The sequence below is a fragment of the Onychostoma macrolepis genome, chromosome 22 (assembly GCF_012432095.1).
Source record: "Onychostoma macrolepis isolate SWU-2019 chromosome 22, ASM1243209v1, whole genome shotgun sequence".
Classification (NCBI taxonomy): domain Eukaryota; kingdom Metazoa; phylum Chordata; class Actinopteri; order Cypriniformes; family Cyprinidae; genus Onychostoma; species Onychostoma macrolepis.
The window spans coordinates 36342835-36357350 of record NC_081176.1 but is presented as its reverse complement, the minus strand read 5'-3'; the positions used below and the strand labels follow the sequence as shown (position 1 = coordinate 36357350).

The following is a 14516-nucleotide window of genomic DNA, read 5'->3' as shown; positions in this document are numbered from 1 at the left end:
AGCACTTTTATCAAACATATGAAGTTTGATGCAGATTGAAAGTAGTATGTTTGAGTTACTATAAAGCATGACATTTCCTATTGCCAAAAGGTGGCGCTATGATTATAACTGAATATTGGCTTTTAGGTGTCATCAGGCCATGACTCTTACCAAACATGTAAAGTTTGGTGCAGATTGGACATTGCATGTTTAAGTTAGTGTAAAACAAGTCATTTCCTGTTGCCAGCAGGTGGCGCTATGATTATAATGGGATTTTGGCCTTTAGATGTGTTCAGGCCTGGACTCTTATCGAACTTGTGAAGTTTTGTGCAGATTGGACATTGCATGTTTAAGTTAGTGTAAAACAAGTCATTTCCTATTGCCAGCAGGTGGCGGTATGTTTATAACTGAATATTGGCCTTAAGATGTGTTCAGGCCAGGACTCTTACCAAACATGTGAAGTTTGGGGCAGACCGGACATTGCATGTTTAAGTTAGTGTAAAACAAGTAATTTACTGTTGGCAGAAGGTGGCAGTATGATTATAACTGAATATTGGCCTTCAGATGTGTTAAGGCCAGGACTCTTATCAAATATGTCAAGTTTGGGGCAGATCAGACATTGCGTGTTTAAGTTAGTGTGAAACAAGTCATTTCCTGTCACCAGCAGGTGGCGTTAAAATTTTAACTGAATATTGGCCTTTTGATGTGTTTAGGCCAGGACTATTATAAAAGGTGTGAAGTTTGGGGCACATAAGACATTGTATGCATGAGTTACAACAACTTCCTTTGTCATGGTATTAATAACATGCTTTAGTACTTAGTAAGTGTTGCTAGCATGTTTGACCATTATTCTAGTATGTTTAGCACACAATGGCATAATTTACAGTGTTGCTAAAAATGCATCACTGTGTAAAACATGTCACTTCCTGTTGTCAGTAGGTGGCGCTATCACTATAACCGAATGTGAGCATGTAGATGTCTTCAGGCCAGGACTGTAATCAAACATGTGAAGTTGGAGGCAGATTGGACATTGTATGCCTGAGTTACAACAACTTCCTGTTTGATGGAGTTAGTAGCATACTTTAGCACTTAGATATGTGTTGCTAACATGTTTGAGCATGTTGCTAACATGTTTAGCACACAATGGCATATTTTAATGTGTTGCTAATAGTGCATCACAGTCTAAAACATGTCACTTCCTGTTGCCAGCAGGTGGCGCTATGACTATAACCAAATACGGGAATGTGTATGTGTTCAGGACAGGCCTCTTATCAAACTTGTAAAATTTGGGGCAAAAAAATTCCCATTTCACTGCATTACTAGCATGCTTTAGCACTTAGCTAAGTGTTGCTAGCATGTTTTAGTATGCTTGTAGCATGCTGCCAGCCTATTTATCACTTGCTGACACTTTTTAATATGCACCTAGGAGTCCATTACAGTGTTAAACATGTCACTTCCTGTTGCCAGCAGGTGGCGCTATGACTATATCTGAATATGAGCATGTAGATGTGTTCAGGACTGAACTCCTATGAAGCGTGTGAAGTTTGGGGCAGATCGGACATTGCTTGCCTGAGTTACAGCAACTTCCTGTTTCATGGCGAAACATCAAACTTTGTCAGGCCCCCAGGGACACGCCCCTTGACGAAAACTCTAGATCTTCGCAATTTAACATCGCAAAGGCCTTATGATTACACTCAGCAAATTTGAAGACGATCCGATTAAAACTGTAGGAGGAGTTCGTCAAAGTACGAAGCCTGGAAATTGCAAAAACTGCACAAAAATCGAACAGGAAATTCAAAATAACGTACTTCCTGTTGGGTTTTGGATTTTGTACCAAGAGGCTTTTTTGTAGGTAATGGTGTGTTACATGTGTGTACCGATTTTCGTGCATGTACATAAAACGTAGCTCGAGGCGCACTCTTTTGAAATATTATAGGTGGCGCTATCGAGCCATTTTGCCACACCCACTTCTGAAACCCATATCAGATGTAAATTTTCACCAGTTCTGACCCGTGTGCAAAGTTTCATGAGTTTTGGAGCATGTTTAGGCCCTCCAAAATGCGATTCACTTTGGAGAAGAAGAAGAAGAAGAAGAAGAAGAATAAACGGAGCAATTCCAAGAGGGTCCTCGCACCTCGGTGCTCGGGCCCTAATTATACTAAAAAAGTCCTGGCTCTTCCAAGCATTATAATGGCAGTGAATGGGTGATATTCAATAGTCCAATAGAAGTCCAATAAACTGCATTTATCCATCATCAAAAACTGCTCCAGAAGGCTCTGGGGGTTAATAAAGGCCTCATGAAGCGAATCAATGTGCTTTTGTAAGCAAAATATCCATATTTAAAACTTTATAAACAATAATCTGTATCTTCTGCTAACTGCCATACATGCATCCACGAGAGTGGCGTTCCAGCGGATGACGTAGGTGTAGCATAAGCTCTGGTGAGAAGTGACGAACATGGGATCGTAGAGGGGAGAGCAAAACAAAGCACTGGTCACAAATTAGAAGTACAAAATTAGGATTTGTAAAGAAAAATGTCGAAGGATTTCAATATAAGCCAAGAGGAGATTAGTTTTCCTTTGCTGTAAACAAAACTTGGTTCTCGTGAGACTAGCATATTCTCACCAGTGCTTACGCTACATCCTACATCATCCGTTGGAATGTCACTCTCTCGTGAACGCAAGTACGACCGATAGCAGAAGCTATTACGGTTTATAAAGTTTTGAATATGGACATTTTTCTTCAAAAGCGCATTGATTCGCTTCAGGAGGCCTTTATTAACCCCCTGGAGCTGTCTGGAGCACTTTTTTATGAAGGATGGATGCAGTTTATTGGACTATTGAATGTCACCCATTCACTTTTAATGTCACTCCAATTGTATTCATTTGAAAGAAGAAAGTCATATACTGTACACCTAGGATGGCTTAAAGGTGGGGAAGGGAATCATGGAGAATTTTTCATTTTTGGGTGAACTATCTCTTTAAGCAATCTATAGTATCATATAATATAATGTAATATACATAAATTATTTAATAATGTAGCAGAAGGAAGTGGGTGAGTACATTTGAACAAATTCTGTGACAAAAATGTTAACCAAAGATTACAATTTACATCTGTAAAATACAATTCATTAAATTTCTGACATTTTATAATTAATGATATAAGAGCCCCTTTTTCCCCAATAGATGCCACAATACAATATAATATGAAATTACAATATTAAAGTTAAAATTACAATATGAGACATGAGTACACTGTTCATCACTATGATGATTTCTTGTCAAATATTGTTTCTTAGCTGTAATTACAATACGAGACATGAGTTCACTGTCCATCACTATGATAATTTCCTGTTGCCAGATTTTTTTTTTTTTTTTTTTTTAGCACTGAAAGAAAAAAAAACAATTCAGCTGAACTTATTTTGAGCTTCTGCAAGTCATGCTTGATTTTCAGTGTCAATTTCTTCAACAAACAATGGCCTTTGGCTGTAGAAGCAACATGGTCAGGTGGTGTAACTGGTTTGTCAATTACGTAACCAGTATTTTTCATAAAAATACAATTATATACAGGAAAATTAATGTGGAATAAAATGTAATCATCTAGTTTAGTACAATGATATGTTTTTTTATTTTTTTTTTACATAATTTGTCAAAGATTATTTAGAAAATAATTTGTGTTTTCAGCATATGTCCTGCCAAATATTGCAAATACGCATTAAAATTTACATTTAGAGAACTCTAATAAAATCTATTTTCGTGTGATATTTTAAAATGAAGTATTTATTTCTATGAGAAAGCTCACATGCCATCTAGGTGGATAAAATATTTAATATTTCTCATTCTTTGGCGGTTACACCATTTGACATTTTCATTTACATTCAGTCTTAACTTTTGTAAAAAATGGTACATATGTCATTTTTAACTACATAAAATCAACATAAATACGCTGTGTGCATTTTAAAATACCTGATGAATTCTTTTAAAACAAGTTTTTAAAAGGTTCTTGAATTTCTCATCTTGCCAACCCCTTTTGTCACTGACCCATTTACAAAGGTAAAAAGAAAATGCCCCTGTAAATCACTTTGAGTGAAATGTCACCTCGTATTAAGAAGGCAATTTATCCTAATTACAAGATGAAAAACACGGCTCTTACACTGGGTGTGTGACAGGTATGGCTGTGGAATGGGGTTTGGCCGAGGAAAAAATTTCAGTCAGAAGATTTTTTTTTTTTTTTTTCCGTTAATCCATGTAAGGGTACTAACATCAGGCTGATCTGAGTGGCCAAGTCGATCCTACAGAGCCATTGTCTTCGTCTGCAAGTTTCGTACAATATCAGTGATCAAAGTAGATGTGTGCTTCACCATGTAATTAATTGCAGAATAGGTTTGATTTGATTGTGCTTTAAGCTTTGCAAGAAAGCATGCCACTCGGTATGTGATATCTTCCTCTGCTAAATCATCCCAGTCGTCAGTTTCCTCATCAGCCAAATGTTGTTGATGTATTCGTGTTTTCTGATGGTGACTGTTCTGGAATATGTTGGTTGTGCGAATTATCTGTTTTGGAAAGTAAAGTATCACAAATATGTTCTTTTAATATATGCCCCTTGTATGACCACACATAATTGAATGTTTTGTTGCAAACATTCTCACAACATCTGAAGTAAGTGCTAGCACTATTAATGCCATCAACCAAATTTAGATGTGCAAAAAGTTATTTTGTGTCCCCCGGAATTGATCGGTTGCATTTGAAACACGATGAAAAAATTGATCAAAAATAAAATCATCGTGGTTTAGTATAAACTTACTCCCAAAAACTCTGAATTAAATTTCTTGAATTTAACCCTGAGACCAGTTATTGGAATTAGTGCAGAAATGCTGGTGTCATCCAGTAGCATAATGCTTTCTTCATCCACTCCTTCCTCTGTGATAAGATGAAGCAGAAGAAGAAACATTTTACAGATAAACTAGGAAATAAGTTAGAGCTGCTCAATTATGGCAAAAATATAAACACAATTATTTTAGTCAATACTGAATTCACGATTATTTAGCATGATTATTGGTATTCCTTATGAATAAAGTCTTTCATGAAATTATTAATTTTAAATATCAGGGAAGTTTCACAATTACCAATACTTAATCAAAAACTAGTACCAAGTTAACTAATGTGAGTAAATTTTACCACCCTTTACATATTTGACTGATTTGGTTAAGTTTGGACTTGTAAGGAGGAAAAAAAGTATGTAAATGAAAGGAAGCATTGTTGGACGGAATGCAGCAGCAACACACTAATCATTTCACCTCGTTTATCTTTTTTCATAATTGTTGGACGTCATAATTGAAATTGAAAACCTATATGTATCATTAATTGAAATAGTTTACTTACTATGAAATGTTTCAGTTTACAGGCAAAGATTCCATTGTTGCAATTTTTCCTTCACGAAAAATGAACAAGTATAAACACATTTAGTATAACACATTTAAAAAAAACATGCCAATCAGTCATAACTTCTATTAGAATAGCCTCTAATTACAGCCATTTCTCTTATGATGCATAACAATATTTAATATGAATAAACCAGTGGCGAGCGGTGACCTTTTTAACCGGGTATGCTGAGTACTACACTGTAAAAAAATGCTGTAAATTTACAGCAGAAATTTACAGTACTGAACCGTTTTCTAAAATTACAGCTTCTTACCATAAATTAGCACGTGATCTGTGGGGGAGGGGAGGGACGGCAAGAGTGAGTGAGTGGCACACGACTTTTCAGTGGAATCTGCAGTTTTCATCAAGTGTGAAGTTGAAGCCCATTTACAGGTAGCAGACCACTGGTGAATCTAAAATAAGTGTGCTCACAATTTATTTTTGCGCTTTAAAACAGTGGATGTAGCTAAATTTATTGTTCCTCAAAGTTAAGTGTGTGTGTGTTTGCAGCTGGTTGCATATTTTTGTTCTTTTATTATGCAAAAGTTACCCTAATATAGAGGGAAATGTAAAATAACTGCATTCGTTGGATTTTTATTAATAGGTTTTTGAATTTGCCGCCTTTTGGCAGTATGTTTTCTTTACGTGGTGGGGGATGGTGGAACAGCTAGGTTCTTTAGCACAAGCAAATTGCATATCACACCTCTTTCTCAGTGGAAGTTATCTGCACAATTTTCATCTTAAATCTCATTTACAGGTAGTAGACCACGGGTGAATCTAAAATATGTGTGTTCAGTTTTAAGCTTATTAATGTACTTTTAATTAAGACAGCTAAATTTATTGTTCCCCAAAGTTAAGTGTGTGTTCATGTGTGTTGCATATATTTTTGTTCTTTTATTATGCAAAAGTCACCCTAATGTCTATGTAAAATGAGTTTTTTGAGGTTTTTGAATTTGGCGCCTTTTGGCAGTATGTTTTTATTTTTTTTATGTGGTGGGGGGAAGCGAGGTTCTTTAGCATGAGTGAATGTCCGTCTCACTGAATGTTATCTGCACTGATTAAATGTCAAGTCTCGTCTAAAGCAACTCGGGGTAACGTTAATCTAAATTGTATTATTATGTTGGCTTTGTACAGTATAAGCACAATCGTTTTAACAGCATACTTTTGCACTCGATAAATTTGCTCTGACTATGTACATTGAGTCGTCGATAACGGATGAAATTCACTTAAATTTTAACTTCCTCAAAGTTATAACACGCCTGTGTTCGATAGGTGGACTGTGCTCTTTCATAGTATAAAATGTTTACTTGCAAACTTTGTGCACACACATGCAGTACTTTGCCTGCATTTGTGAGACACACGTGCATTCACATTCATGTCGCGAATGTCAGGTTTAATTGTGCATTGCCTGCTTGTAATAAGAGTTTCAAAAAGTTTTCAGCTTTCAAAACTCACTGTTATCGACATAAAGAGGGGAAATCTAAGCTCAAATCTATGCCATTTACCTCATTTGAATTAACATGTCATGTTGACTCGTGTCAAGTCAGGTGTGAAACTCTGAGTAGATTTTATCAGCATCTTAAAACTCACATTAGAGAGGGAAGAAGCGTTTTATGTCCATTTCAGCAATGTGACAAGTCTTTTTCAGTTGTGTCCACTTTTACAGCACATGTATCTAGAAAACACTCTGATTGTTCAGAGGTAAACCTGATTGATTCAGTTGCTCTTCCTCATGGCATGCATGAGTGCTCTGAACAGCATCATGTAATGTCACAGGACTTTCTTTGCAGTGATACCGATACTGATGGTGTGGAACAAGACACCTTTGGTGAAAGTGTGGATGAAGATCAGTTTTTGAGACATCTTGCTCCATTTTATCTCAAATTGCAATCAAAATGTCTGATTCCATCCTTCACTGTTCAAATAATTGTTGATCACCTTCAGGAAATTCATGAAATGAGTCACTCGCACCTACTTTTTAAATTGAGAGAAAATCTCTTTCAGACTTGTAATTCACAAAAACTTAAAACTGATCAAAAAAGAAAGAAATTTTTTTAAGAATACCTTCAACTATGTAGCACCAGTTCCACTTTGTCTTGGGACAAATGAGGCAGGCAAAGAGTGTTTTGCTCAATATGTTTCGATTAAAGAAACAATTGGTTCTGTTACAGATTGACACAGTAACATAACATCGCAAACAAGTGTTTTCTGGTGTCCGTCCTCACTATGTTCTCCACGATGTATGGGATGGAAGCAACTTAAAAGGTAATGAGCTGCTCAATACAGACGCCTCATCCTTTAGTTTAATCCTTTATCAGGATGCTTTGGAAGTAGCCAACCCACTGGGATCTGGCAGGAAAAAACATAAATTACTCTGTGTATATGCAACTCTTGCAGATACAGTGAGGAAAATAAGTATTTGAACACCCTGCTATTTTGCAAGTTCTCCCACTTAGAAATCATGGAGGGGTCTGAAATTGTCATCGTAGGTGCATGTCCACTGTGAGAGACATAATCTAAAAAAAAATCCAGAAATCACAATGTATGATTTTTAACTATTTATTTGTATGATACAGCTGCAAATAAGTATTTGAACACCTGAGAAAATCAATGTTAATATTTGGTACAGTAGCCTTTGTTTGCAATTACAGAGGTCAAAGCGTTTCCTGTAGTTTTCACCAGGTTTGCACACACTGCAGGAGGGATTTTGGCCCACTCCTCCACACAGATCTTCTCTAGATCAGTCAGGTTTCTGGCCTGTCGCTGAGAAACACGGAGTTTGAGCTCCTCCAAAGATTCTCTATTGGGTTTAGGTCTGGAGACTGGCTAGGCCACGCCAGAACCTTGATATGCTTCTTACAGAGCCACTCCTTGGTTATCCTGGCTGTGTGCTTGGTCATTGTCATGTTGGAAGACCCAGCCTCGACCCATCTTCAATGCTCTAACTGAGGGAAGGAGGTTGTTCCCCAAAATCTCGCAATACATGGCCCCGGTCATCCTCTCCTTAATACAGTGCAGTCGCCCTGTCCCATGTGCAGAAAAACACCCCAAAGCATGATGCTACCACCCCATGCTTCACAGTAGGGATGGTGTTCTTGGGATGGTACTCATCATTCTTCTTCCTCCAAACACGTTTAGTGGAATTATGACCAAAAGTTCTATTTTGGTCTCATCTGACCACATGACTTTCTCCCATGACTCCTCTGGATCATCCAAATGGTCATTAGCAAACTTAAGTCGGGCCTGGACATGTGCTGGTTTAAGCAGGGGAACCTTCCGTGCCATGCATGATTTCAAACCATGACGTCTTAGTGTATTACCAACAGTAACCTTGGAAGCGGTGGTCCCAGCTCTTTTCAGGTCATTGACCAGCTCCTCCCGTGTAGTTCTGGGCTGATTTCTCACCTTTCTTAGGATCATTGAGACCCCACGAGGTGAGATCTTGCATGGAGCACCAGTCCGAGGGAGATTAACAGTCATGTTTAGCTTCTTCCATTTTCTAATGATTGCTCCAACAGTGGACCTTTTTTCACCAAGCTGCTTGGCAATTTCCCGTAGCCCTTTCCAGCCTTGTGGAGGTGTACAATTTTGTCTCTAGTGTCTTTGGACAGCTCTTTGGTCTTAGCCATGTTAGTAGTTGGATTCTTACTGATTGTATGGGGTGGACAGGTGTCTTTATGCAGCTAACGACCTCAAACAGGTGCATCTAATTTAGGATAATAAATGGAGTGGAGGTGGACATTTTAAAGGCAGACTAACAGGTCTTTGAGGGTCAGAATTCTAGCTGATAGACAGGTGTTCAAATACTTATTTGCAGCTGTATCATACAAATAAATAGTTAAAAATCATACATTGTGATTTCTGGATTTTTTTTTAGATTATGTCTCTCACAGTGGACATGCACCTCGATGACAATTTCAGACCCCTCCATGATTTCTAAGTGGGAGAACTTGCAAAATAGCAGGGTGTTCAAATACTTATTTTCCTCACTGTATTCCTCCACATCATAGATCACGCATTGACAAGATGCAGCTTGTTTTGCTTTGCAGGGAGCAGGACTTCAAGTATTTTGGCTAGGATAAAGTGTTTAGCCCTCTCATCAAAGACCTTAAAGACATTGAGGTAAGTGGCATTACTTTGCCTGATGGAACAGTGTACAGGGCGCTATCTGCAATTTGTGGGGATAATCTGGGCTCCCATGGCATTGGTGGATTTGTGGAAAATTTCACAAAAAGTGTGTATTTTTGCAGATACTGCAATATAGATAGGGAAACGTTTAAAAAAGATCCCTTGTTCAAAGTAAGTAAACGCACTGTACAGTCGTATAAGAATCTTGTTCAATGTCAGACAAGTGATGCTACATCCAGTGCCACTGGAGGTGTCAAATTTGACTCCGTGTTTAATGGACTCTGTTACTTTCATGTATGTCAGCCTGGCCTACCCCCCTGTCTGGGACATGATATTTTTGAAGGTGTTGCATCATACGATTTAGCATTGTACATTAATCGTCTTGTCACAGTGGAGAAGCTGTTCACTTACCAGGAGTTAAATCGACGAATAAATCATTGAACGTATTTGGCTAATGATGCAAACAACAAACCCAGTGATGTTGTTCCAGGGAGTTACGAACTTTCTGGCCATGCAGTTCAAAACTGGTATTTTCTTAGGATGTTGCCAGGATTGATTGGAGACAAGATTGTAAATCTATCTGAAAATGAGACATGGCAGCTGGAGAAATATTAGAACTTGTATGTGCACCTGCTGTGTCTGCTGGTCAGATAGCTTACTTGCAGGTTCTAATTGATGAGTATTTGTATACTGATGGCAGTCTTTTCCCAATCATCCTCTCAAACCAAAACACCATTACATCAGTCATTACCCTGACCTGATTTTTCACTTTGGCCCTCTAATTCGTTTGTGGACAATGCGATTTGAAAGCAAACACTCTTATTTCAAACAGTGTGCTCGCAAATCGCATAACTTTAAGAATCTATGTCGAACACTCGCTGAGAAGCATCAGCTTCTTCAGGCATATATGTATGCTACTTCCCACAAGACATTGAAGTAGAGAAAAGTACAGAGTTTTACCCTGGTGATTACAGCGAAGACATCAGATGCTCAGTTTCAAATATGAACTTTGAGCCTATGAACACTGAGGTAGCCAGTGATGTTACCGTGAGAGGCACAAAATACAAAAAGAACATGTTTGTATCGATCAGTGACTCTGATGAAGGGCTTGTAGTTGGAAAGATTAAGCTACTTCTCATTCATCAGCATGTGTCTTTACATTTTGTTACTCAGGAATATAAGGCTGTTCGCCTTCCAAATATGGGTGTTTACAGAATTACACCAGCAGAAAGAACATGCTGTGTAGATCTAAGGAATATATTGGATTACTACCCATTCCTTGAGTACACTGTGTGTGGCATGCCTGTACTAATTCTGCACCACTCTTTTCTCTTTTCTATATAGACCAATGTCTAGCTGGTTTGAGGAGGTTGAACGATAATTCTTCAGGCATTGCCCAGCCTGTCTTCTGACATTCTGCAACAGATCGCTTCCAGTCTTCAAAGCTCAGGACTCCAATGCAAAGAAGACCTTAAGGATATTTTACCTGTAATTCAAATCAGAAAGCTCCTTCAAATGTTTAAATCAGGTATGATGACATTTTAATCTTAATCTAATCTAAATAAGTATCTGTTTTAGTGTATAACATTTTTTCCAACAAAACACATCAACTAAATTATTGTCCATACTTGAGGCCTTGAATTCTTTTAATGGAATTTGTCATGTATACATTTCTTGTTGTACTTTCAGCATATTTTGAAGCAAAAATATAACCTATATATATATATATATATATATATATATATATATATATATATATATCATTCGTTTAATCTCTTTACTACTCTTTGCTATTTTTCTCTATGCTGTGATATTTTAAATCCTTTCAGAAACAGAGATGGTCACGCTGAATTTACAAGTACTACCAGCTCCATCAGCGTCTTCTTCAACTTCTCCGTCAACTTGCATCTCACTCAGAGACTTCCAGGCCAAGCCAGACCTCTACACAAATGGACAGCATTTCCAAGACGTGGGCTGAAACTTTTCAAGTCCCTTGGGACAACATGCCTCCTGAAATCTGAACAGCAATTTCTACAGGAAAAAGAGCGAAACCTGCAGAAAGGCGCCAAATGGTTAGAGTTTTGGTTGACGAGATGCGCAAGTTTGAACTTAGCCCAGCACGTGCCCAGTGTCTTACAATCTGTCAAAAGATTGTAAGGGAGTACCCTAACACTTTTGGAGACAAATTTCCAAATGGCTCATTCATAGGAGGGGGATATACATCACTCCTAATTCAAGTGAAGACTCGAGTTGAAAATTTGAACCATGAGAGCAGCTTTGTCTGTCATAGAGCAAAGCCAAACTCAGGATGCAAAAGAGGACCAACGGACACCTATGGCTGTGTGAGATTTGAACCGCAGCTTCCACCCGAAGAGACAGCAGAGACAATAGAGTCCAAATGTAAAAGACTACAGGACATTTAGAGAGCTACATTCAGTCTTTTACGTCAGCAATTAAATTCCATGTCAGCACCTTCAGTTGAAGACATTAGGAGCCAGTGGCCATACCTCTTCCACCAGAAGTCTATCTGTGCCCACTTCAAGTTGCTCACTGACGTTGATGTTCTGAATGCTTTTGAGATGTCCACGATTGAATGTGGTAAGGCTATCATTGAGTACTTCAAGAACAAATCAAAGAATGAAAAGGTGAAGGATGTCCTGTCCCAGTCTGGAAACACAGAGATGGCTCTCCTGCATGTCAAGCTTCTAATGTCCCATTTTCAGGAACATGAAGATGGACTGGTGTTGCATGCAGATGTGAGTATTTAGTTTTCTGCTTTCTACTTTGCTAAATTATATGATACATTCTGTTTTGTGTATTGTGTGTCCTCCACAGGTTGCTGCATCTGATGCTGATATTGAGAAGAAACTTAATCTACCTGCAAGTCCTCGTCTCATTTTGCTGGGTTAGTGTCTTATTATGATGTTAAAGAATTAGTTCACTTTAAAATGAAAATTAGCCCAAGCTTTACTCACCTCTCAAGCCACCCTAGGTGTATCTGATTTTTGTCTTTCTGATAAACACAATGGGAGATATTTTAATAAATATCCTGATGCATCCAAGCTTTATAATGGCAGTGAACAGGGGTCATGAAGCTGAAGAAAGTGCTTCCATCCACATCCATCCATCATAAACGTGTATTCCACATGGCACCGTGGGGTTAATAAAGGCCTTATAAAGCGAAGTGATACGTTTGTGTAAAAATAAATCCATATTTAACAAGTTATCTAGCTTCCGCCAGACCACCTTCCTTCCACCAGTTCAAAACGCTTGCGCTACGTCCTACGCCTTCCCTATTCAACTTATGGAAATAATTTAACTGACGTGACACTAGTTTACACTTTCTTCGTAACTTGAATACAGATGGTGGTCTGGCGGAAGCTAAATATTTTACTTCATAACTTGTTAAATATGGATTTTTTTTTTTTACACAAATGCATCGCTTCGCTTCAGGTCTTTATTAACCCCCGGAGCCGTGTGGACTACGTTTACGATGGATGGGTGTGTATGGAAGCACTTTCTTCAGCTCATACTCATGAACTCTGCCATTATAAAGCTCGGATGCATCATGATATTTATTAAAGTATTTCTGATTGTGTTGATCAGAAAGAAGAAAGTCATATATACCTAGGATGGCTTGAGGGTGAGTAAAACTTGTGCTAATTTTCATTTGAAAGTGAACTAATTTTTTAAGAAGAAACATTGACATATGGGGAAGATGCAATAAAAACATTTCTATTGTATACAGTTGTTAAGGAATAATTCACCCAAAAATGAAAATGCTGTCATTTACTCACCCTAATGTTGTTTCAAACCTGTATACATTTCTTTGCACTGCTGAATTCTCTGCACTGTTGTATTTTTTTTTTTCTACTATGGAAGTCAATGCTGACCCACAACTGTTGGGTTACAAACATTCTTCCAGATATATTCCTTTGTGTTCAGCAGTAAACTATGACAGAATTTAATTTTTGGGTGAACTATCCCTTTACAATGTAGTCTTCTCAAAGGTAAATCTTGAAATGAGTTGTGCCAATATTTTCGTTATTGTTATATATTTTGTTTTTTTTGCTGTTTTTATTCTAGGTATGGCAGAGGAGACAAATGCTGTAAGATGGATGATAAGCCTAGAGGGCCATGTCATTTGTGATTGTGTCCAGTCACCATTTGTCACTGCACTTGCTACGCTGTTTGCTGTGTACTACGTATTCAACCTGCAGTATCAAGAGGAGGCTTCTTGCACATTGGAGTTTCTTCAAAGGTGTGACACACAATCATCTTCATGAGAATTTTGACACATGATTTTTGCATACTATGGTAATTTGTTATATAACTGTCTTTAGACGCTTTGTTGGAATAAACCCAGAAAGAGGCTCAAAGACCGGCAGAGGCAAGGTGGTGAATAAAAAGTCTGCAACAGTTAATCCAAAGGTTGCCTCTCTCCTGAAAAATCTTGTGGATTTCGAATGGGATTTCATCTAGGTAAGTAAATTTGCACATACACACTTATTTCTGTAAAATGAAAATTGTCATTAATTACTCACCCTCAGGTCGTTCCAAACCCGTAAGACTTTTGTTCATCTTCGGAAGAAAAATGGAGATCTTTTTGATGACAGAAGGTTGTCAGATTTCCTTCCTTTGCAACTACCACATTGACGCTTTTCAAAAACTTCATAATGTGACCAGAAAATTAATCCATATGAATTTAAGCAGTTTAGTCCAAATTTTCTGAAGAGAATCGATCGCTTGTAATGATGAAAACATTTAATTTAGGCTTTTACTCGCATGTAAACATTGAACAGCGAACATAAACAGAAGCTCAACCGAACCTGAATAACACACAAGAACAAACCTCTTCTGGAAGATAAAAGCGTGCTGCGTAACACACAAGAATGAACCTCATTGGTTATGCAGCACGTTTGAGATTCCGGAAGAGGTTCTTCTGCTTATATTCGCTGATCAATGTTTACATGCCAGTAAAAGCCTAAA

The 14516-nt window shown here is 37.9% G+C and overlaps 1 protein-coding gene across 4 annotated transcripts in view; it reads left to right on the top strand.

The window, feature by feature from the left end:
* Positions 1-14516, top strand: part of LOC131530706 (GTPase IMAP family member 9-like) — a 34563-nt gene that overhangs the window by 14371 nt on the left and 5676 nt on the right. For 3 of the 4 annotated variants that reach the window (XM_058761133.1, XM_058761130.1, XM_058761128.1), the window contains 7 exons: positions 7571-7664; positions 9449-9521; positions 10872-11055; positions 11357-12283; positions 12363-12432; positions 13614-13788; positions 13871-14009. The gene's annotated coding sequence lies outside the window, so the exon portion shown is untranslated. The remainder of the gene's footprint in view (positions 1-7570; positions 7665-9448; positions 9522-10871; positions 11056-11356; positions 12284-12362; positions 12433-13613; positions 13789-13870; positions 14010-14516) is intronic. The other variant, XM_058761129.1, reaches the window with a different exon arrangement.